Source organism: Cupressus sempervirens, chromosome 5, assembly GCF_028749045.1.
Source record: "Cupressus sempervirens isolate cs-2001-9-10 chromosome 5, ASM2874904v1, whole genome shotgun sequence".
Classification (NCBI taxonomy): domain Eukaryota; kingdom Viridiplantae; phylum Streptophyta; class Pinopsida; order Cupressales; family Cupressaceae; genus Cupressus; species Cupressus sempervirens.
In genome coordinates, this window is record NC_143122.1 from 718,844,291 (window position 1) to 718,868,309 (window position 24,019).

At 39.1% G+C, this 24,019-nt stretch overlaps 1 protein-coding gene across 4 annotated transcripts in view; it reads left to right on the plus strand.

The window, feature by feature from the left end:
* LOC149558004 (uncharacterized) overlaps nt 1-24,019 on the plus strand; it is a 70,084-nt gene that overhangs the window by 44,593 nt on the left and 1,472 nt on the right. The window lies entirely within an intron of this gene.

A 24,019-nucleotide genomic window follows, 5' to 3' on the forward strand; every position in this document is an offset into this window, starting at 1 on the left:
TCTAAATTAATAACCAATGAGAAATATCAAATCATATTAATTTACAATAATTTGCTAATCACCTGGTTTTACTGTTGAACACCAAAGCCCGAATTTGTTGGCTTGGAAATCCTTTTTGTATACTCTATCACTACATGAAATTTGTTCACCCATACTTGTCATTGTCTATGGGCTCATATTTTGTATCATTGTCACAAAATTATGTCTCATGGCTGGATTCTTCATTTGTTCCTATGTTTCTGTAGACATTTCAAGCATGCTTGAAAAGATACACTTCAATTCGAACTTTCTTGTGAGTGACCAATCTTATTGGAACTATTCTGAGACTTCAAAATGTCTTCTTTAAAAGATTGTGAAGTTTGGGAACTCATTGAAGTTCTTGTATCCATGTCATCAAATGGAGATGATGTAGCATGATTTTGGGCGCAGTATGTGGTAGACAATTTAATCATTTAATGGAGAGTTCATTGGGTGACATCCTAGTAAACATGTAAGATGATGTCTTGTCCATTTCAGGAGTCATTTCCCTCTGCTTAAAGAAACCATGGAGTCTAGGGATGTTGGTCATCAATCTTTGCATGTTCCTGATCATATCTGGATTTCCACTAAAGATCCTCAAAATTTCAGCTGTGCATCATTGAAGGGAGCATTATTTGCAAGTCAATCTGTAGAGAAATTGTTTATATCTGACTCTTGATGACCAACATTATTGTCTTTTGAAATGAAATTCACTAAAGGAGCTGATTGTGGAACCTTTATGTAATTTTTTGTCGACATTTGGGCAGCTTCTTTCTTCGTTATCTCTTCAATATGAGGCCCATTTCTATTAGATTGCATTTCCCCTTCCACTTCTATATCTGCTCTAGCTTCTCTCAGAACTTGCGCAATTGTTTCGTCTTTAGGAGAAACCTCGACTGCTTTGCTCAAGCTAAAACTGCCAATGGTCTCTACAACAAAGCACCTTTTTCATAATCTCTCCTATAATGTCGACTATTTGGGACTACTGAAACTTCAGATTCAAATGACCCTGAAAATATCTCCCACCAAGATTGATTCCGATTCCCTATGATTTCTTAGTCTGTTGCCTACAGCCATAGAAACACCCATTTTCGATTGCCAATCAACTACCTTATTAGCTTCTTTATAGCAGCGACTAATCGTAAATTCTTTGAATCGTAAGAGGAGTTTCCAAACATCCCCCAAAACGTATTGAAGGTTCCAGACAACAATTTTTTGGGTCAACAAAGCCAATGTGATTAGTTGAGAATCCCCTTCTCTATGAATTCTTTGGATCCCAATTTCCACAACCATTTTTATACCTTTAGAAAGGGCCCAAACCTCTACTATGTTATTTAAACCATCCGACAACTTGCAATAGGCTACTTTGATAATATATTTATTCCAGTCTCTCAACACATACCTGACCCCTGATTTACCTTGGTTGCCTTTAGAAACTCCATCGAAATGAAGTTTAACAAAGCCCACTTCTTACGCCTACCACTGAACGTTTATTTTGAGATCTTGTTTAGATGGTTTCCCAACCAAGGCACTCTTGAATGTCATTATTGCTGGTTTCCAATCATTTAGCATGTGGTTATCATGTGAAGTATAAGTGGATGATAATGATTTTGACCTTGAAACATAGGCATTGACCATTTCTAATGTATATTTGTCAGCCACTTCACACACTTGATGAAGGGTGCTCCCCTTAATACCATAAACACATAATAGAAATAAAGGAACAATAGCAATTGTGAGAAAAACATAGGGGCTTCTTACTATCGCCGCAAATGCGAAATTATAGAATTTACAATTGCAATATGCTAACCCACATGGGCACCTTCATTACAGTAATCTGCAAGACAATGTTGCGAACTAACACCCAGAGTTGTCCTAGACAATGTTTAGGCCTTTCTTAGATAGGCAATTTTATGCTTCCCGGGAAGGTTCTAGATACTCAAACTTAATACTTAGGGCCGACTGGCCCTAACAATACATATACAGTAGGCCAAATACACTTTTAACAAATTATTTTAGAAATTTCGGGTAGCCCAACTTCAGAAGGCCGTAACTCTCGAATTGTTGCTTTGATTGGCTTTTATAACCACTTTTCGAAAACACCAGCTCTTGATCTACAGGCTCAAAATTGCACAAGCACCCTTTCCATTGAGTTTTCAGACCTCATCTGGGGCCTCTAAGGCCTTCAAAACTGAGTTCAAATATTTTTCTCCAAAATTTTTCACTGAAAATCCGCAATAACTTCTCTAATACTTAAGTTGGAGCAATGTTATTTTTATGGTGGGCTTATAATTCTGAAATGAATCTTCAATGTAGAAAGTGAGAACATTTCGAGCTTGTATGACAAACTTACTAAAAATAGCAAGCTCCCAGAAATAGTAACCCCCTGTCTACTAGTCCTAATTAAAATAGAAAAGATTAAAAAGAAATATTTTTGGGTGATGCAAGATTGTCCTCACACCCAGGATTCTCTTGCATCAGACACCCAGGGTAATTTGAGAAGTGATTCTGTCACATCTCATGTGTTTAGAGGAAAACTAAGATGGTTAACCTCCTCCCTTGCTAGCCATGATGAATCCTCTACTGGTCTCCCTTTCCATTTCACTAGGTATTCTTCATAAGTTTTGTTCTTTGTACTTTTGCCAACACGACTGTCCAGTATATCCTCAATCTCCTTTGTAGCCGAACTAGTTGCTGAAATACTCCATTGTGCTTCTGTAACTTCATCTCCATCACCTCCTTCATAATACTCTATCAAATTTGAAATATTAAATATTGGTGAAATATTCAATTCAGCAAACAATTCCACGTCATATGCATTTCTAGAATCATTCCTTTTCACTATCTTGTACGGTCCAAACTTATTCATCTTCAACTTATTATATGTACCCACTGGAAAATACTCATTTCTCAAATGAACCATGACTTCATCTCCAATCTGAAATTCCTTATACCTCATTTTCACATCTGCCTTAGCTTTATACTGTGTATTCATATTTAGAATGTGCTTCTCACCTCCTCATGGATGTTCTTAAAATGTTCAGCAAAATCTTCTGCTTCAGCACTACTTATCTATCCTTTATCTAACTGTCACAATTCATAAGCATTCCTAGGACTGCTCCCATATACAATTTGGAATGGTGACTTACCAATAGTCCTATTGATAGAATTATTATATGCAAATTCCGCCTGTGGTAGAATCATATCCCATCCTTTTGGCTTGTCTCCAACCAAACATCTCAGCAAATTTCCCAAAATCCGGTTCACAACGTCTGTCTGTCCATCAATCTTTGGATGATGCGATGAACTGAACTTCAAATCCATCTTCAATTTTTTTCCACAATGTACTCCAGAAATACTCAACAAATTTGGCATCTGAATCTGAAACTATACACTTTGGCAGACCATGTAGTCTCACCACTTCTCTTAAAAACAACGTTGCCACATGAACAACATCACTATTGTTCTTGCAAGGAATGAAATGTGCCATCTTTGAAAACCTGTCAACCACCACAAAAATAGAATCATGCCCTCGCTGAGTTCTTGGTAATCCAAGAACAAAATCCATGCTGACATCCTCCCATGGCTTCTCTGGTACATGTAATGGCTGATACAACCTTGTATTCTGCATTACTCCTTTTGTCATTTGACGTGCTCTGCAACTGCGGCCAATAATAATTCTCAGCAACCAAAGCAATGGTCTTATCTCTCCCAAAGTGTCCAGCCAATCCTCCACTATGCTTATCCTTGATGAGATTCTCTCTCATTGAACTTCTTAGAATGCACAACTGGCTTCCTTTGAACAACATACTATCCTAGATCATGAAACCCAACCACTTCGTCCTGTCAAGTGTAATAGGTTTTGTACAAGCCTTCCACGCTTCACCAAAATCAGGATCATCTGGATACAAATTACTAAGTTCCTTGAACCCAACCACCTCAATCTGCATTTTTGTCAGCAAAAGTTGTCTTTTGCTAAGAGCATCTACAACTCAATTAGACTTCCCACTCCCATGTTTAAAAAAAATGTATAACATTGCAAAAATTCAACCCTCTTCAAATGCTTTTGGTTTAATTTTCCTTGACTATTCAAATATCGCAAAGCTTGATGATCAATATACTCCTTAGGAAGAAGATAGTGTCTCCACCTCTTCAATGCTTGAACTATAGGATAAAATTCCTGATCATAAACAAAATATTTTCTTTTTTCATCATTCAACTTCTCACTGAAATAAGCAACAGGTCTACCTTCTTGGCTCAAAATAGCTCCTATTGCAGTACCACTAGCATCACAATCTACCTGAAACACCTTGTTAAATATGGAAGTGCTAAAACTCATCCCTAAATCGGTCAGTATATTCTCTTGTATCAATTAATTGTAGTCGAATGAATCCCTCACTCATCTTGAGCGTAATTAATTAGTCGTAGATTAATTTATAGGAATTTCTTTAAGACAAACTTCTCATGATAAACATTTTTAGAGCTTCTCATTTACATGCAACACTAGTTACATTTATTTTCCTTTTAAGTAGATATATGGATTCCAGTTGCATTCTTACATCTTTCTTCAGATCTATCAGCTTGACATTGATGCACTAAAAGCATCAGCAGGCTACTCAATAACTTTTTGTTTCAACAGATTAAAACTCTTATATACTCCTATAGTCCACTTAAATTCTTTCCTATCCCCTCTCATTGTTTCAATCAAGGGTCCACAAATACTGAAAAAACCTCTTATGAACTTTCTGTAAAAACTAGCTAGTCCATGAAAAGATCTTACCTTCGTTCTACTCCTTGGAGTAGGCCATTCAAGGATAGCCTTCACTTTCTTTGGGTCCATTTTTAGACCTTCTGCTGAGACTACAAATCCCAGGTACACCAACTCCTTCACAAAATTGCGCTTCTTCAAGTTTATCAGCAACTTCTCTTCCCTCAACTTATCAAACACTTTTCGAATATGAATCAAATGCTCTTCAAATGTTTTACTAAATATCAAAATATCATCTAGGTAAACAATGACAAACTTATCTAGAAACTCCTTCAGTACCTCATTCATGAGCCTCATGAAAGTGCTTGGTGCATTGGTTAGCCCAAAAGGCATGACTAACCACTTGTACAGTCCTTCCCTGGTCTTGAAAGCAGTCTTCCATTCATCTCCTTCTCTTATGCGAATCTGATGATACCCACTCTTCAGATCTATCTTTGTGAAATACTCAACCCCAATCAAGCAGTCCATAATATCATCCATCCTTGGCAATGGAAATCTATACTTGATTGTGATTTTGTTGATAGCGTGAGAATCTGTGCACATCCTCCATTCTCCATTCTTCTTTGTTGCTAATACTGCTGGTACAACACATGGACTCATACTCTCTCAAATCAACCCCTTCTGCAACAACTCATGAACTTGTGTGTTCAACTCTTCACTTTCTGTTGGTGTCATTTTGTGCACTGCCTTGTTTGGAAAACTGGCTCCTGGAATCAAATCCATCTAGTGATTGATCTTCCTCATTGGAGGTAATCCATTAGGTAGATTATCCAATACAATGTCAGAAAACTCTCCCAACATATCTGCAACTTCTGCAGGTACCTCCTCTACATCTTCTTTACCATCTTTTGGAATTACATCAAAACACATATGCTCATGCTTCATACCTTTGAGAAACTCCTTTACATCAACGAAACATATTTTGGCAGCACTACATACCTTTTCTTCTTTCTCCTTCAATGGCTTCAACTTATGTTTCACTCCATCCTTGGTTAGAGTGTAGGTATTTGCTCGCCAATCTTGTACAATATGTCTGTCAAACTACCACGGCCTACCCAACGACATATGACATATGTGCATAGGTATGATATCACACAATACCTCATCTTGGTAGCTTCCAATCTTGAACTTCACTGAACAGTGCTCATTGACCATGACGTTATGGTCATCTTGCACCTAGGCAATACGGTATGGACGTAGGTGTTTCTGCCTCTTTAGCTTCAACTTTGTGACCATATTTTTTGACACTAGATTGTCAGTGCTTTCACCATCAATGATCACATCACAACACTTATCTTCACATTTGCACCTGGTACGACACAAACTCTTCGTTGATCAGGTTCATTCTCACCACTCAGTATGACTCTTCTATTGTCTATGATTTCTCCTCTTTCAACATCTTCAGAATGTCATGATCTGGCATCTTCGATCTGTCCTTCCTTGGCACTGGGAACATTTAAATGCTCTATCCCGTTCTTCTCCGCAGTGAAAACATTTCCGATGGAAGCCTCCTCTTCCAGATCCTCGTCCTTTTCCTTTTCCTCTCTGATCTCTATTGTTCTGATCATGGAAATGATTGGGATTATTTCCCCTCTGGTTGTGATTGCTACCTCCAGCCTCAGCCTTGTTCTTTTGATCATCATTTCGACCGCCATAAGATTGTTCGCTAGATCTTCCAACATGACCTGTTCCACTATTCTTGTTGTCAAACTTCTTGCTTAGTTTCTCCTCAATGCTTAGGGAAAACCGGTATGCCTCTTCAATACTGGTCATTCGAACCAAACTCAGCCTGTCCTGAATATTTGGCCTTAATCTATTAAGATAACGGGCCACTTTCTCCTTATCAGCTTCTGCATGGCCGGTTCTAATGAGAACTCTGCAGAGCTCTTTGGTATACTCTTAAATAGATTTTTCCACTTGCTTCAACCCTTGCATTTTCTTCAACAAATCAAGTTCATAATCCACGGGAATGAATTGTGGCTTCAATTTAGCTATCATTTGATCCCATCTGATGATTTTGTCCTTTCTCCTTATATTTCGCTCTAACTAAATCTCCTGCCACCAGATCTTTGCATGTCCCTTCAGTTTCACCTTCGCAAACTTGACCCTATCAGGATCCTCAATATCTTCATACTCAGAGTACTCCTCCAATTCATTGATCCAATCAATTAGCTCCTCTGGGTTAAGATTTCCCCAAAATGTGGGAACCTCAAACTTAGGTCTTTTTCCAATCTTGGAAATGGCCTTAAAAAACCTCTCTTCCTCTGGGTTTAGACTGCCTCTGCTTCGGCATTTTCTTCTACTGCGTTCTCATCCTCACTTTCATCTCTTACTGCAAGATTTATTCCTTTACGCATTTGTTCTACCAATGCTTGCATTCGTCTTTGGAGGGCTCTAAAACCCTTAGGTGTAACACCTACAGCTCTTTCGCTACGCTCTTTTCGTGGAGGCATTTTCGCGCATCCACTGAAACCTTAGTGCAAACTGCCTCACAATCGGCAATCTGTCTACACGCTCAGCCCAAAACATGGTCCTGGTGCAAACTGCCTTACACTCGGCAATCTATTCACACACTCAAGAACTCTAGCTCTAATACCACTTGATGAAGCTACTCCCCTTAATACCATAAACACATAACAAAAACAAAGAAACAACAACAATTGCGAAAGCAAAATAGCGGCTTTTTATTATCGCCACAAATGTGAAATTACAGAATTCACAATTACAATATGCTAACCCGCATGGGCGTCTTCATTACAGTAATCTGTAAGACAATGCTGTGAACTGTCACCCAGAGTTGTCCTAGACAATGTTCGGGCCTTTCTTAAATAGGCAATTTTATGCCGTTTTGGAAGGTTCTAGACACTCAAACTTAATACCTAGGGCCGACAGACCCTAACAATACATATAGAGTTGACCAAATACACCTTTGACAAATTATTTTAGAAATTCGGGTAGCCCAACTTCGGAAGGCCATAACTCTCGAACCGTTGCTCCGATTGGCTATTATAACCACTTTTTGGAAACACTAGCTCTTGATCTACAGGCTCAAGATTGTGCGAGCGCTCTTCCATCGAGTTTTCAGACCTCATGCGGGGCCTCTATGGCCTTCAAAATTGAGTTCAAAGATTTTTCTGCAAAATTTTTTATCGAAAATCCGCAATAACTTCTCTGATACTTAAGCTGGAGCAATGAGACTTTTATGGTAGGCTTATAATTCTGAAATGAACTTTTATGTAGAAAATAAAAACATTCTGAGCTCATATGACAAATTTACTAAAAATAGTAAACTCCTAGAAATAGTAACCCCCTGTCTATTAGTCTTGATTAAAATAGAAAAGACTGAAAAGAAAATATATTTGAGTGATGCAAGATTGCCTTCACACCTAGGATGCTTTTGCATCAACACCCTACCCACAAATAAAAACTCCCTTTGATGTAGGAGCATCCTGGGTGATAGTGCAATCATGCATCACCCAAAGATGTTGCTATTTTTGACTTTTCTAATAAGGTTGTTTCAGTTAGAGTTTCTATTTGTGGAAACTTACTATTTTAAGTTAGTCATTTGAGCTCAAAATGTTACGATTTCACAGGGGGTGGTTCATCTTGTATATATCGGCCTGCCAATTGTGTTTCATCACAATACCATTTGAAAGGACCACAATGCCTTTGACAACTTCTCAAAACTTCACAAATGCTCCAACCTCCTTCAAAGATTCTGAAGGCTAATAATGGTTTGTATATGCAAATACAAGACTCAATTTCCCAAGGTTCCTACTAGGGGTTTGAAGGCCTTTAAATACCTAACCCAACCCAAAAAGTTCACTCGCCAAGATTCAAAAGCCTATCTCATTGATAAGCTTAAAATGCTGATCAATCAGGCCTGATAGCAATTACGTCTGTAGAGAGGGAGATTAAAAAATTTCTGAAACGTTTTCCCAATGTACTCTAAAACAAAATGCAGATTTGCACACCCATTTGACCCCTCACCAACATATCAAAAAGTTAGTATGTCTTGTTTTGGACCAACCTACTCCATTGGCTGAATGTGATAGTTTTAAGGCCTAAATAAGGCCACTGTTACAAAGAAGCTGTGTGCAAATCTTGTCACCCAACTGTATAAATTGGTACAAAATCTTGTTTTGATCCGAATTAAAGGATTCCTGCATCAATTTGAGCCTACTAGTTGTCTAGACCCGAAATCCCCAAATGAACCTTCAAACCCTTCCCAAATCTATGGCTTTTTCAATCTCACCCTTACCAGACAAATCTCAACCAACAAATTGTGAATTCATCTTCTCCTTGGCATAGAAGGTCACTTGCAATAATAGAATATAGGCCTCCAATGGTCAAATATGCTACTGCTACGACTATATAAAATTTTTAAAATCAAACTAATAGGGGATGTAATATAACTTGTCATAGGTGCCACATCATAAAGTACCCTCTCATATTCACCAAGTGCAAAATCCACAAACGCTTGCTCTCCATTCAAAATGTTCTGGCCATCACTCACCAATGTTGCTCTATAAGGCTTAGGGTGTTCAAATGTCTTCAAGTGTAACTTCCCAACCATCTCCCTTGAAACAAGGTTCTCAAAAGACCCCGAGTCAATGATCGTTTTGCCAATCTTTCTTTGGCTTAGGCAATTAGTTCTGAAAATGGAAATCTCTGGCTTACTTTGCTGCAATGTTTCTCCATTCCTCATGATAAGGAAATCTCCTTCATTATAGGGATCTTCCTCACTGTCTTTACCCTTATTCCCATTTCCCTCGCTTCTTCTATTGATGCTTGTGCCAAAGCAACTTTTTTATCAAACTTTTTGGTGTCTTTATTAAGGCATTTGTAAAAAGGATGCCCTTTCTCTCCACAAGAATAGCACTTCCCACTGAAACTACTGGTTCCTCTACCAATACCAAACCTACTGCCACCTCTTTGTCCACTTTTTGACTCAACCATAGGCTCCTTTCCTTTGTCTAGGTTATTCTGACCCTGATCTTCATGAAACTTACCACCTCTACCCCTACTTGATTGATTTCTTCCTCCACCTTGCCTCGTCTTTTCCTTAACTTCTCCTCATCCCTAATGGCGAATTTATAAAACTCCTCAATTAGGGGAATTCTTAGGGGCATTCATGTACCTTGTTACCTTTTCTTCTTTCTCCTCATCATGAGCAACTCTTATATCCAATTTGTGAGATTATTCAGTGTACTTTTGGATCCATGTCGTTTTGTTTTAGACTTTGCATCTTCTTATATAACTGGACCTTATAGTCTCTTGGAAGGAACTTTTCCCTCATCCTACTCATCATTCTCTACCATGAAGTGATCTTTGACAACATTTTCTTCCGCCTTTCTACCTGTAAGCAATCCTACCAAAGCAAGACTTGACCATTCAATCTTGATTTTGCAATCTTAACTTTGTGCTCCTCCTTCACATCCTCAAAATAAAAAAAGTTCTCCATTGCACTAAATCAGTCAATGAGCTCCTCCTCCTTAATTTTCACATCATACATCGGAATGTCTGATTTTCCCTTGCAATCTTCTGCCTTATTGGCTCTGATCAACTTTGCCATCCTAGCATCATCAGGATCCAACTCCTCTCTAGGTGCCCTTTCCTCTTCTTGATCTTCATTATGATTTCACTCCTCCTTCCTTCTCATTTCTGTCCTCATATTCTCCATTTCTGCCTTCATCTTCTCGTTATCTCCGGCCTGCTATGCCACAATTTTGGCAAGCTCTATATTGGTCATCCTTGGAGGGATTTCTTCAGACTCTTCTCCCAATGTATCAAAGTCTTCTCTCTTACACATATACTTTATTCTTCTTCCCAAAGATACAAATCTGATACCCAGTATGATGCAGAGTCAAGATTGAAAGGACCACAATGCCTTGACAACTTCTCAAAACTTCACAAATGCTCCAAACCCCTTTCAAGCTTCCAAAGGCTACTAATGATCTGTATATGCAAATACAAGACTCAACTTCACAAGGGCCCTACCATGGTTTTCAAGGCCTCCTAATACCTAATCCAACTGAAAGACTCCACTTACCAAGATTCAACAGCCTATCTCATTGATAAACTTAAAATGCTGATTAATTAGGCCTAATAGCAATTAGGTGTCCAGAGACAAAGATTAAATGTTCTCTCCCAACTTTTTCAAAATGTTTTTTTAAAAGAATATGCAGATTTGAACACCCATTTTACCCCTCTCCAACAGATTAACAGCTCAGTATGCCTTGTTTTGGACCAACCTACTCCAATGGCTAACTGTGATAGATCTAAGGCCTAAGTAAGGCCACTTTTATGAAGCAACTGTGTGCAAATCTTGTCACCCAACCCTATAAATTGGTGCATAATATTTTTTTGATCTCAATCATATATCCCACATCAATTTGAGCCTACCAGTTTTCTAGACCCAAAAACCCCAAATTACCCTTCAAACCCTTGCCAAATCTAGGGCTTCTTCAATCTCACCTCTAAAAGACAAATCTCGACCAACCAACTGTGGAATCACCTTCTTCTTGGCATATAAGTTCAGTTCCAATCATAAAATATAGGTCTAATATGGCTAGATATGCTACTGCTGTAGACAAGCAACCAAAACGTGTTCGTTCAAACACATGTTCATCATGGTGATCAGAAAAATCTTCACACTTTCCTGCAAATTTGTGTTATTCTGACATCACACATGTTAGGACATGACCATTTCATGGGGATCAGGCTATTACATCCATGAAATGATCAGTCTTCAACGAAAAAATTCAAAACTGGTTAGAAAATAAAGCAAACTCCTTAACCCTGTCAGCAACTTATTGAATAAATGCAACAACAATGATTTAAAATCATCCACAAAGGTTATGTAGAGACTTATTGATGTCTTTCAATAACTACTAATGTAAGGAATGGGAAATCAATTAACTACGAACAAGGAATTTGCAAAACAATCAACTTTAATTGCAATTTCATGAGCCTGTCCATACAAATGCTGATTCAATGTAATGTTCCCGTTATAAAATAAATAATAAATTAAACTTTGTAACGGGCTGATTGATTTAATTTATCTTGGACCCATTTTTATTTTGTTTTCATAGTTTGTGTCGCTGTCGGCTATCTTTGTACACCCTCGAAAAGGTTTCTCCGAAGGGTATTTAAGCACGGCTTGTATGAAGTCTGTAGGTATGCTTTGAATTGTATTTTTTTGTCTTGCGAATTCGTGTTGGGGATTCTCTATTGTTTGCCATTTCGGAAGTGAAAGATCTTTCCTATTTGGCTCGTGCGGTTTCGGTGGTATTCAATTCTCACCCTATTCCGTTGTTGCATTGTACTTCTTCGCTCAAATTTGGAAAGCCGGAGCACCATCATATTGCGAATAACTATTGGTTCGATCTATTCTTTGTTTTGTGCACTTCCATTTTCGTGTCTATTGTTTGTGGGTTCCATCAACATTTTGTGTTTGTGTATGAGCAACATCGTGTTTCCGCACTGCTCATTCCTCACCCAACCATCCATCCATGCTGTTCTTCGCCTCCTTGTACGGCTTGGGCTTTCAAATCTCCCATTTGGGCCATCGTACAGCCGATTACAATCATCGTACAGCCTACGGACATCACCGTACGACATTCCCTACTAACCGTACGAGTCCCTAGAATCACTGTACGACTTCCTATATACCATACGACATTCTCCCTTACCCTATACGGACTCCTGCTGTGCACCACCGTACGGATTCCTGCTGCTAGCTTCATTTTGTGTACCGTACGACTAATCCAGCGTACGGCTAGTCGGCCTACAACCAACAAGACACTCACCATACGGCCATTGACTTTGCCTCCGTACGCTGTTTTCCTATCACTGTAAGCCATCTTCCAATTCACTGTACGACCTGCATTGTTCAAGCAATCTCTAGAAGTAATGCACGTTTTTGGAATCGAAGGGACATTGGATTATTACAGTGGTATCAGAGCGCTTTGATCCTGCTAGCTTGTGGACGGTGAATGAGAGTTTATAGCCGGAAGAGAAGGTCACATTCCATTGATTGAATGGCTGATGAATGGGAACCGGTCGGTGCTGAACTTGTGGCACTACTGAGGGTACTTGCTCGGAATCAGGCACAGATCATTGATATGCAATGACTCATGGAAGAAACTCTCAAGAAGTTGACGGAGAACAAAATATCTAAAGAACAAAATGATCACAGCGTGGACTCGGTGTCAGGTAAATCACACCCTCAGCCAGTACGCTCTCGTCTTTCCATGCCGACTTTCCCACCACGGATAGAGGCACATCACGGAGAGACAACCAACCTTCGAAGAGATGAGAGAAGACTGGAAGAATGCAAACCTTGAAGAAGACATTTCCTACAAAGATTACACAGATTTGAGAATGAGATATTCGAGAGGTGGAAACAGAGGGTACTTTAACGATGATTTCAGGAGAAAGTTGAGTAAGGTGAATCTGTCTCCATTTGACGGATCGGGTTACATATTAGCGAAAGCGTGGGTAATGAAAGCCGATACCTACTTCTATCTGAATCTTATGCCAGAAGAAGCAATCAAATTTGCCACGTTACACTTGGAGGGAGTTGCGCACTTATTTTGGCACCATAGCACCATCACATTAGGGCATGATCAAATAAAGACTTATGCAGAATTCACGGAGAGATTGATAAAACAATTTGATGGTAAAGACCCGGAGCTCAATTTCAAAGATTTGGCGCAACTGAGACAAATTGGATCGGTAGATCAGTTCATTGCAGAATTTCAAAAACTCTCTGTGTTGGTCACAGACATTTCCGAAAGAAGGCGGGTAGTGCTCTTCATGGACGGACTGACAAAACCTCTGAAAGGTTGGGTGAAGGGGTTCAATCTTGCTACCCTGTAGGAAGCAATCAATAAAGCATGAAGTATGGCATTGTCATCGACATCATCCTCATCCTCTCGAAGCTACTCACATTCTAAATTGCTGATGTTCCTGAGGGACAAACCTCCGCCCAAGAAGCCGTCATTGGATGAAGCTACGTGACAAGAACTCCGAAGGAAGAAATTGTGTTTCAATTGCAAGGTACCTTGGGAGCCTGGCCATCGATGCCTCGGGAAAGGGAAGATCCATTATATTGAGGTTGTATCTGATGATGAGGATGAACACGAACATGAAGAAATGCCGGTCAAAGATGTCCAACCCCACAATGACACCAACGTGGTCAATCTAAACTGTACAAAGAAAATTGCCGCTTTGGTACAGTACAGAGGATCCATTGCCTTGGCTGGCAACCCAAGGTGCACAGTTTTTCGTGTACAGGGCACTTTTCAAGGACAAAGAGTTACGGTTATGTTGGATAGTGGAGCTACTCTAAACTTCATAAATTCATCCTTGGTAAAACAAAGAAGTCTTCCTACGGAGGCACACGCAGGCTTTCAGGTCAAGGTAGCCGGAGGGACTTTCTTGCCCTGCATGCACCTTGTTCCTTAGCTGAGTATCACAATGGCGAACCACACGGTGACTGAGGACTTCTTCATAGTTGACCTGATTGACATGAAAGTTATTCTTGGCATACAGTGCATGGAGGCCCTTGATGAATACACTCAAAGTTTCAAACGGATGGACTTCACTTTTGTGGTTGACGGGAAAAAGGTTGTCCTCCGAGGAATGGCTAATGAAGGTCCGAAGGAAGTTTCTGTGCATTGGATGGAGGCAATCTTGCGGCATGATGATGTTGCATGGGTTGTGCATTGTTTTATCTCGGCGGAACCTATAAAAGGGCATCGAACACCTCTATAGGATGATGAACTTTAGGATATTTTAAGGAGACATGATAAAGTTTTCATGGATATTCCTCTTGACGTACCATCTCATCGAGGGTTTGAACACACTATCGACTTGGAATCAGGAGCAAAGCCAATCATAACCACACCGTACCGCCACCCCAAGAAATTCAAAGATGAGATCGAAAGGATGATTCAAGAATTACTTGAGAAAGGATGGATCTGTCCCAGTTCTAACCCATTTGCATCATTTGTGGTGTTGGTCAAAAAGGACGGAATGATGCGCATGTGTGTGGACTATCGCGCGCTGAACGAAAAAACAATAAAGAATAGGTATCCCATTCCAAGGATAGATGAGCTGTTGGATGAACTGTATGGTGCGATCTATTTTTAAAAAATAGATTTCCATTTTGGATACCATTAGATCCGCATGAGGGAAGAAGATATGGAGAAAACGACATTCCATTGTCACTACGAACATTATGAGTTTCTGGTCATGCCATTCGGATTGACCAATGCACCTGCTACATTTCAATCGTGCATGAATCGTATCTTCAACAAACAATTGCGTACGTATTTGTTGGTATTCTTTGATGATCTTATTTGTAGCAGGACATGGGAAGAGCACTTGAAGCATCTAAAAGAAGTTCTAAGTATCATGGAGGAACAATCCTTGTTCTCCAAGTAGTCCAAATGCGAATTTGGTATGACAAAAATATTGTATTTGGGGCATGTTGTTAGTAAATACGGGGTTCAAGTGCATTAGGAGAAGATTCAGGCTATCCTCGATTGGCCTCCCCTGAAATCACTCACAGATTTGTGAGGATTCTTCGGACTGTGCAGTTACTACAAGAGATTTGTTAAAGGATTCTCTCAGCTCAGCGCACCTTTGACGGATTTGACAAAGAAGGGGTCATTCCAGTGGAACAAGAAGGCACAACTCATCTTTGATAAGCTGAAAGAGGCCATGAACACTTGTTCCGTACTTGCACTACTTGACTTCACTTGGCTGTTCATTTTGGAGTGTGAAACGTCTGAGGAAGGCATTGGAGCGGTATTGATGCAAGATAGACACCCCATCACTAATGAGAGCAGGGAGCTTAGGCCAACAGAACGCCTGTATTCCATCTATGACAAAAAAATGTTAGCCATCGTACATGCACTAACCAAATTCCGGCAGTATCTGGTAGGTGCCAAGTTTGTCGTTCGTACGGATCACAATACTCTGAAATATTTTTTGGAGCAGCGAGACTTGAATGAACGGCAACAAAAATGGGTAAGCAAAGTTCAAGCTTTTGATTTTGACATTGAGTATGTGAAAAGGAAAAACAATGTAGTTGCAAATGCCTTGTTCAGAAAACCCACCATTTGTTCACTAGACTAGATTTTAGCTGATTGGAAGGCACATCTGCTAGTAGAATATTTCAAGAATACATTTGTTTGTGAAATAATGGATGGCCACACCCATGATGATCGGTACAGAGTGGTGGATGATATCATCTACTATAAAGACTATATATACTTGGTGCCAGAATCCAAATTGAAGCAGAAGATCTTGAAGGAAGTCCATGACTCACCTTTGGTTGGACACCCTGGTTTCCTCAAAACTTATAGAAGTCTTTGGGAGAGGTTTTCATGGAAAGGACTAAAAGGAGATGTGTTGCAGCATGTAAGAGAATGTATGGTCTGCCAACAAAACAAGTCCGAACATACTCTTCCTGTCGGGCTGCTACAACCATTGCCAATTCCCAAACATAAATGGGAAAGTATATCAATGGACTTCATAATAAGTCTTCCCAAGGTGAATGGAAAGGATTGTATCTTCATGGTGGTTGACAGATTGACAAAGTATCACATTTTTTCGCCATCCCCTCGGACCTTCAGGTTGCACAAGTTGCCGATCCTTTTTTTAGAGAAGTCTTTCGTCTGCACTAGTTACCTCAAAACATCGTCAGTGATCGGGATGGACGATTCGTCAGTATCTTTCAATCAGAATTTTTTCGGATGGCAGGGACAAAATTATCCCCAAGCACGAGTTACCACCCATAGACGGACGGTCAAACCGAGATTGTGAACAAATGGCTTTGAAGGCTACCTTTGGAACTACGTCTCGGCACAATGACGAGTGTGGGTAAAATGGATCCATCTGGGGGGAATATTGCTACAATACCACTTATCACATGTCTATCGGAATAACACCATTCAAAGTTCTGTACGGGTACGAACCCGTTTCCTTCATCGACACAGTTTTAGGTGACATTCGTGCTCTAAGGGCGAAGGACTGGCTTTAGGAGGGATAGGACATACTGAGGAGCTTGAAAGAAAACCTACAACATGCACAAAATCAACAGAAGATGTATGCCAACAGACGCAGGATAGAGAGGAGTTTTAAAATGGGGGATCTGGTCTATCTCCGGCTCTAGCCATACTGACAGTCTTCATTGAAGGGAACAAGAAAGGAAAAATTGAAGCCACGATTTTATGGTCCCTATCGCGTGGTTCGTCGCATTAGTGAGGTAGTGTACAAACTAGAACTTCTGGAGGGGAGCCATATTCATAATGTCTTCCATGTTTCTTGTCTGAAGAAAGCCATAGGGCAAAACGTCACAGTTGCTACCGACCTTCCGCCACTCAATGAAGAAAGGAAGCTCATTTTGGAACCTGCCGAGATCCTTGAAGTACGTGAAAAGACCCTATGGAACTGCACTGTGAAGGAGTACTTGTTACATTGGCGACACTTACCGTTGGACGATGCAACGTGGGAAGGCGAGCACATCCTCTAGCACTCGGCATTGCATTTGCTTGAGGACAAGCAAATTTTGGGACGGGAGGACTGTAATGTTCTTGTTATAAAATAAAGAATAAATTAAACTTTGTAACGGGCCGGTTGATTTAATTTATCTCGGACCCATTTTTATTTTGTTTTCGTAGTTTGTGTTGCCGTCAGCTATCTTTGTACACCCTCGGAAAGGTTTCCCCGACGGGTATTTAAGCACGACTCGTAGGAAGTCTGTAGGTATGCTTTGGATTGTATTTCTTTGTACTACGAATTCCTGTTGGGGGTTCTCTGTTGTTTGCCATTTCGGAAGTGAAAGATCTTCCCTATTTGGCTCGTGCGGTTTCGGTGGGATTCAACCCTCACCCTATTCCGTTGTTGCATTGTACTTCTTTGCTCAGATCTGGAAAGCCGTAGCACCATCATATCGCGAATAACTATTGGTTCGATCTATTCTTTGTTCTGTGCACTTCCATTTTCGTTTCTCTATTGTTTGTGGGTTCCATCAACATTCTGTGTTTGTGTATGAGCAACATCGTGTTTTCGTCTATGTGTTTCCGCACTGCTCATTCCTCACCCAACCATCCATCCGTGCTGTTCTTCACCTCCTTGTACGGCTTGGGCTTTCAAATCTCCCATTTGGGCCACCGTACGACCAATTACAATCACCGTACAACCTGCGGACATCATTGTACGACATTCCCTACTAACCGTACCGGTCCCTAGAATCACCGTACGACTTCCTATATACTGTACTACATTCTCCCTTACCCCGTACATACTCCTGCTGTGCACCACCATACGGATTCCTACGGCCAGCTTCATTCTGTGTGCCGTATGGCTAATCCAATGTATGGCTAGTTAGCGTACAACCAACAAGACACTCATCGTACAGCCATTGACTCTGCCTCCGTACGCCTTTTTCCTGTCACCGTACCTCGTCTTCCAGTTCACCATACGGCCTGCATTGTTCAGGTTATCTCTAGAAGTAATGCACGTTTTTGGAATCGAAGGGACATTGGATCATTACATTCAATCCATACATCCTGGTGCCCCTATTCCTTGACCAAACTATATAGAGTAAATCTCAACCTCCTTGACGGATCCTTGTCGATTGGAAACCATTAAAATTTTTTTAAAGCGCATAAATCTTTTTTTCTTCCAAACTAATTAGCCATTAGAATTTGAAAATTTAAGTTTCTAACTCTTAGTTCAAGGCTTTATTTGATTAAAAACTTATTCAAAGTGCCACTAATCTTTGGCTAGGAGCTAATTAGCTCATCTTAGACTCTTCCGGCCAACTAGAACCCAATTAGATCCCATTTAGGAAATATTAACCTCCATTACAATCAAATTGGTCATAAGGTCCTTACAAAGACCTTTAGGACTTTAGACCTTTCTATACAGCTCACCATTACAAATAGCCATGACAGGCCTTAAAACATCCCAATTTGAGGTCTATTTCCATGTCCTTTTGACTTCACGTGATCAAGTGCCTTTCTAGGTGCTCCTACACCACTACTCTATGTGGTATCCTTAATGGATTTAAGATATCTACCATTATGGCATGTCCTCGGGCATCACTACACTCCACAATGAATTTTTGAACCATCATTGTGAGATTGTCACCTCACAAAGAAGGTAATAGTGTACAAGTGTCTTATTATTGTGAGATCATCACCTCACAAGGCTATTCATATCATAAGTTCAAGAAAAATCACCATAGATTATCTCATGTGGTGTTATCATGGTTTCACACACATAACATCCACCATGAATCATATTAGAGGGTGGAATAAGGGCTTTCACCTCAAACTTCTATCTTACAGAGAAGAACTCATTTAGATATCAAACTTTTGACCTCATTCAAGTTTTCTTTAGATGAAGTGTTAGACTCCCTCTGACTCTGATATTGACCTTTTGAAATATCTGGCTCCCTGAAGCAATATGACCAAAATTCTTGTATGATAGATCCTCTAGTTGCTCCCTCTGTCATGGAAGAATGTGCTGCTTACATGGTCCCAAACATGGAATATATTTTTTAGTCAATAAGAAATTCTGGGCAAATGTCCTCGATTGAGGATCATAATGCAAGAAAATAGCAATTGAGAGACTCGTTCAAACTTGTAAGTTGCAAGAGGATGCAATAGACTCTAAAAACAATGTCCTAGCATGAGCAATGCAGTTTATTTTGATAACAAGAAGCCGCAAAATAGTGGTGTTTGCTCTTGGAAAGGCTTCTAAGCCTTTGCAACAAGTGTGAGATTTGTATTTGCTTCAAAACACACATTTTTTGCTGTATATAGACTGTGTATTGCAAAAATACAGCTTAGAATTTCGTATAAGGTATTTTAACTCCCGATGCAAGTGATGGAATTGCTGTTTTTGACAAAAATTGTTTTTTTTTTTAATTGCCCATCTCAAGTCTAAAAAGACATTGTCTCCACGTTGTTTTTTGGTTACGTATTAAAATGAGCTTTGGAATAGCCATTACACATCCATATGGGCTTTTGAAAGCCACATGCAAATCATATACTATGCTTTAAAAGAGTTGTAATGTCTCTCCAATTCACCGCCATACATATTACGGGCTTTTAAGGCATTAAAATGCCATATAGAAGAAGCAACGAGCTATTTAGTTCGATGTGCATATGCAATATTTAAAAACCTTTGCTTATTACTAATGGGCTTTTTTGACATATTTACAAGTTGAGAATGCTCAACCATGCCCTTGACGGGCCTTATCATTGCCTTTGCAAGTCAATTAATTGTTACCCATGAGCAATGGACAAACTTCTTAGAAGCAATGACAAGTCATTTGAAATATGCAATGACTTCTGAAATCACCACTTTTCCTCTTTAAAGTTATTTGTCTCTAAAGTTATAATGATGGGATTTTAAATTACATATGCAAGTCAAAAACATTTATAAACTCGTACTTTGTAAGTGAACTGAAAAAGCCCACCAATAAGTATATGTTTAAAAACATCTCTCTGACGCGTATTAAGCCTTATAAAGAAAAAACATCTAATAATACTTAAAAGGCCCAGTAAAATATTAGAATCTTTATATAAATTCAAATATTCTCTTGCAAACATGGATGGTGGAGTTTTAATTCCAGATTGCATGTAAATGATATACAAGATGTCCTGTAAAGACCGACAAGAAGCCCACTTATGCAAGATATTAAACAAGGAATGAAGATATGTGGTCAGGCTCATAATGCTGACCTTAAATATACTTAGTTCTTCAAAAGCTCTTGAAACACAACTTTGATTAACGTCTAAGATAGCTCAAAATGAGTGAAATGCAAAATGCAAGGGCAAAACCAAAACCAAAAGCAAAACAAACAATCTAGAAAAATCAAGAAAAGAGTCAAATATTACCAAAAATCAAGTTCTTGCAATTAGCGAAGAAAAAACTGTCATAGGAAGAAAGATGAAGGAAAGCTTGACATAGACCTTCTAAAACATTGTTCGAAAGACTTGAAGTTCAAGACAGTGCAAAGGATAACTGATTGCCTTATTATATTGTCATTTAGAATATCAAAACTCAAAGGAAACTCCTACAAATTCATCAGAAAATTGTGTAGGGTTATAACTTATACCTCAATCGCCTCCAATTCATGATTTGCAGTGGTCTTGAAATCTCCTCTAATGATGCTATTATCTTCTTCCAACTGATTAGGAACTTGGATTTGCTTCCACTTGTATTTTCTTATGGTGTCAACTATTGATCTTGAGTACATTCTCCTCCTGATTTACAAATCATGCTTTGCATCAGCCCTATAGTCTGTTATGTGGGATTTGGAGGTATCTATTTCCATGCTCTCTCGATCTTCTACTCAGGATCAAAATTTCCTCTCGCCTCATAAGATTCTAATCCATAGTACTCAAATTATTCATCTACTAGTGATGGACAAGTCTCAAATTATCTTCCTTAATACCTTACTTGGATAACTTAGCCTCAAAATCTTAGAGTTCCGAATCCTCAGTTCAACTGGCCATTCCTTGTCCATCCTCGTTCAGCAAGCATTCACTTGCTCTTCATTGTGTTTTAAGGCTTTCTCTTTGGTGACATAGGTTCCATCCTTATGAATTGGTATTTACTATTTATAAAGCATCCCTAATAACCTTTGCTGATAGTACAGTTATGATCCTCTTGTCAATTGTCTTTTTTTGAGGATTGTAATTCTTTGCACACTCAAGGACCACTCAAGGACCAACTCAGTATGCCGCAAGGTGGCAGGAAAAGAAGCTGCTTTGCAATTCCATTCCTAACCATCCTCCTCGTCATTCTAAATGGGCTGCCTCTTGACATTCTCTCTTTTACGTGGAGCATGTTGACAAGTCCAATATAAGTATCCCCAATCTGCTTATGCTTCCTGGTGAACTTAGACTTTGGCATAATATTTCAGCTTCATTCCTCACTTGCACTTGTCTTTCTTTCCTTGAATTTGCAGCCTTAGCTCCTGACATGCCTCCTTCCATCAAAATGAACAAGTAGTTTTGCTTTTAAAATTTTGAATGTGTAGAATTCTTTCTTTGAAAAGTGTCCCACCTAATCCTAAGTTGATCAAAATTCTATAGCTTTTCCTTTTAGGATGCCCTAACTGCCCAAAACAACTTGAATCGACATACACTTAGAATTTTAATCCTGAATTCCTTTTTCTCGCAAATTTGATTTGTTAAATTAGCTTTAGGTTGAAATCAGATTTTATTCACGTGATGTTGATCATCTTAGCAAAATTGTCACTTTGGATTATACAGAATCTTGATTGTTGCATCAAGATCTTGAAATTAATAGACATCATGAATTAGAATTGAAATGCAGCCATGCAAAAATCTGGAAGAATGACAAGTTTGATCATACATACACTCAGATTTGATGATCTCTACACCTTCCACACTCAGAAAATTGGATGAGAAAAATCTGCATTTTTAGCCCGGAATTGCTGCTTTCCGAGAAAGTTTACCTCTTCCTTATGATGACCTGCTGTGATGTAAAAGACTCACTGCCTTTGTATGAGAAAAAATGCTGCTCAATTTGATGGAATTTGCAGCTTAATGAGAAGAACATCATTGAATACAGCAGAGGTAATTCGCTGCTATTTTGCAGAGCTAAATTTGTTTTTGAAATGATGTTGAAATGAAATGATTTTGTCTCCCTTATATAAGCGACCTAGGGCTGAAGAGGCATGTTTATAGAGGGGAGCGACCTAGGGCCGAAAAATTAATTAAATTTGAATCCTCTTACCTCCTACAGAGGCCAACTTGGATAAAGTGGTGAAATGACTTTGTTTTGTTTAATTAAATTTCATCTTTGCACCCCTTATTGCATGTACTGTTAATTTCTATAACCCAGATACAGACTAACTGCTCAGCATATTACACAGAATAGAATGAAGAATATTTATTATATATATGATTTGTAACAGAAAATACTCTGGGTTAATTAACAGAAACAATGGAAGCAAACTCTGAATCTGAACCATTAATGAATAACATAAATCTGCATAGTTAACCCATCGTGGGAAAGCCTGTAACTGTACGTTTATTCAGCTTCAAGAGCAAAATCTCATACGATAAGTTACAATATTGTGATATTGCTATCAGGTTTTAACTGTGTAGTATTTAGGTCAAACTCATTGACCCATGTATCATGAGTAGTGATTCACACGTGTGAATCACTACTCATGATACATGGGTCAATGAGTTTGACCTAAATACTACACAGTTAAAACCTGATAGCAATATCACAATTTGCCTTGCTGTGGAAATATCTCCTACTTATCAATTACAATATTACCATAAATTCTTTCAGCCTTTCATTCTACTCTGTCATAACACTTACTCCCCCTCTTAAAGTGCGAAGGAACTCTCTTCCTCTCAATATGCCAAGGAACTCTCTTCCTCTCTCCTCCTCAATATTAGTCTAGAAATCATCTCTTCCTCACAATTGTATCAAGGAACACTCTTCCTCACAATTTTACCATGGAACTGTCTTCCTCTTAGTATGTCAAGGAACACTCTTCCTCAACACTCTTCCTCACCCTTGACTTAGGGATGCTTTTCTAAATTCAGACATTATGTCTATATGTAGACATCTTGCATAAATTATGGCTACTAAAAACAAGTTATGATTTCTTTCTAAAATAAGGGAAGAGTAAACTAAAGTTTGAACTTCCTTATGCATTCTAAAAATAGAAGTCAAGACCTAAAGAAAGAACTCTAATTGCAAGTAACATGCAGACAGCTTTGAAGCTATAAATTTTTTTTTAACACTATCTCTTAGTAAGGAAGGCGTTCTACACAACACCTACTTATCCCTAATATATAAAATCTTGCCCTTCATCAGAGCCTTAGTCAAAATGGCTGCAACTTCAATGTTCCCTTCTGCACACAATCTCTCATGAAGTAGAACTTGATTTTCTTCCCTATTTGGTTCTCCACTATCAATATACATGAACTCGAGAGGTGGAAGATGAGTGAAAAGTTGGAACTCAATGTTGAAAAACGAATCAGTATTGAACTGAAACAAGAGAACTGATAGCACAGTGATACAGCAATGCAACAATAAATAGGTCATTGGCTCAACTCCTAATTGGTCCATGAAAAATGTAATGTAGTATTGAAGTTCAGACGAGTAAAGCCATATTAAGGTAGGATCCCCAAATTCTAGAATGTGGCTCAC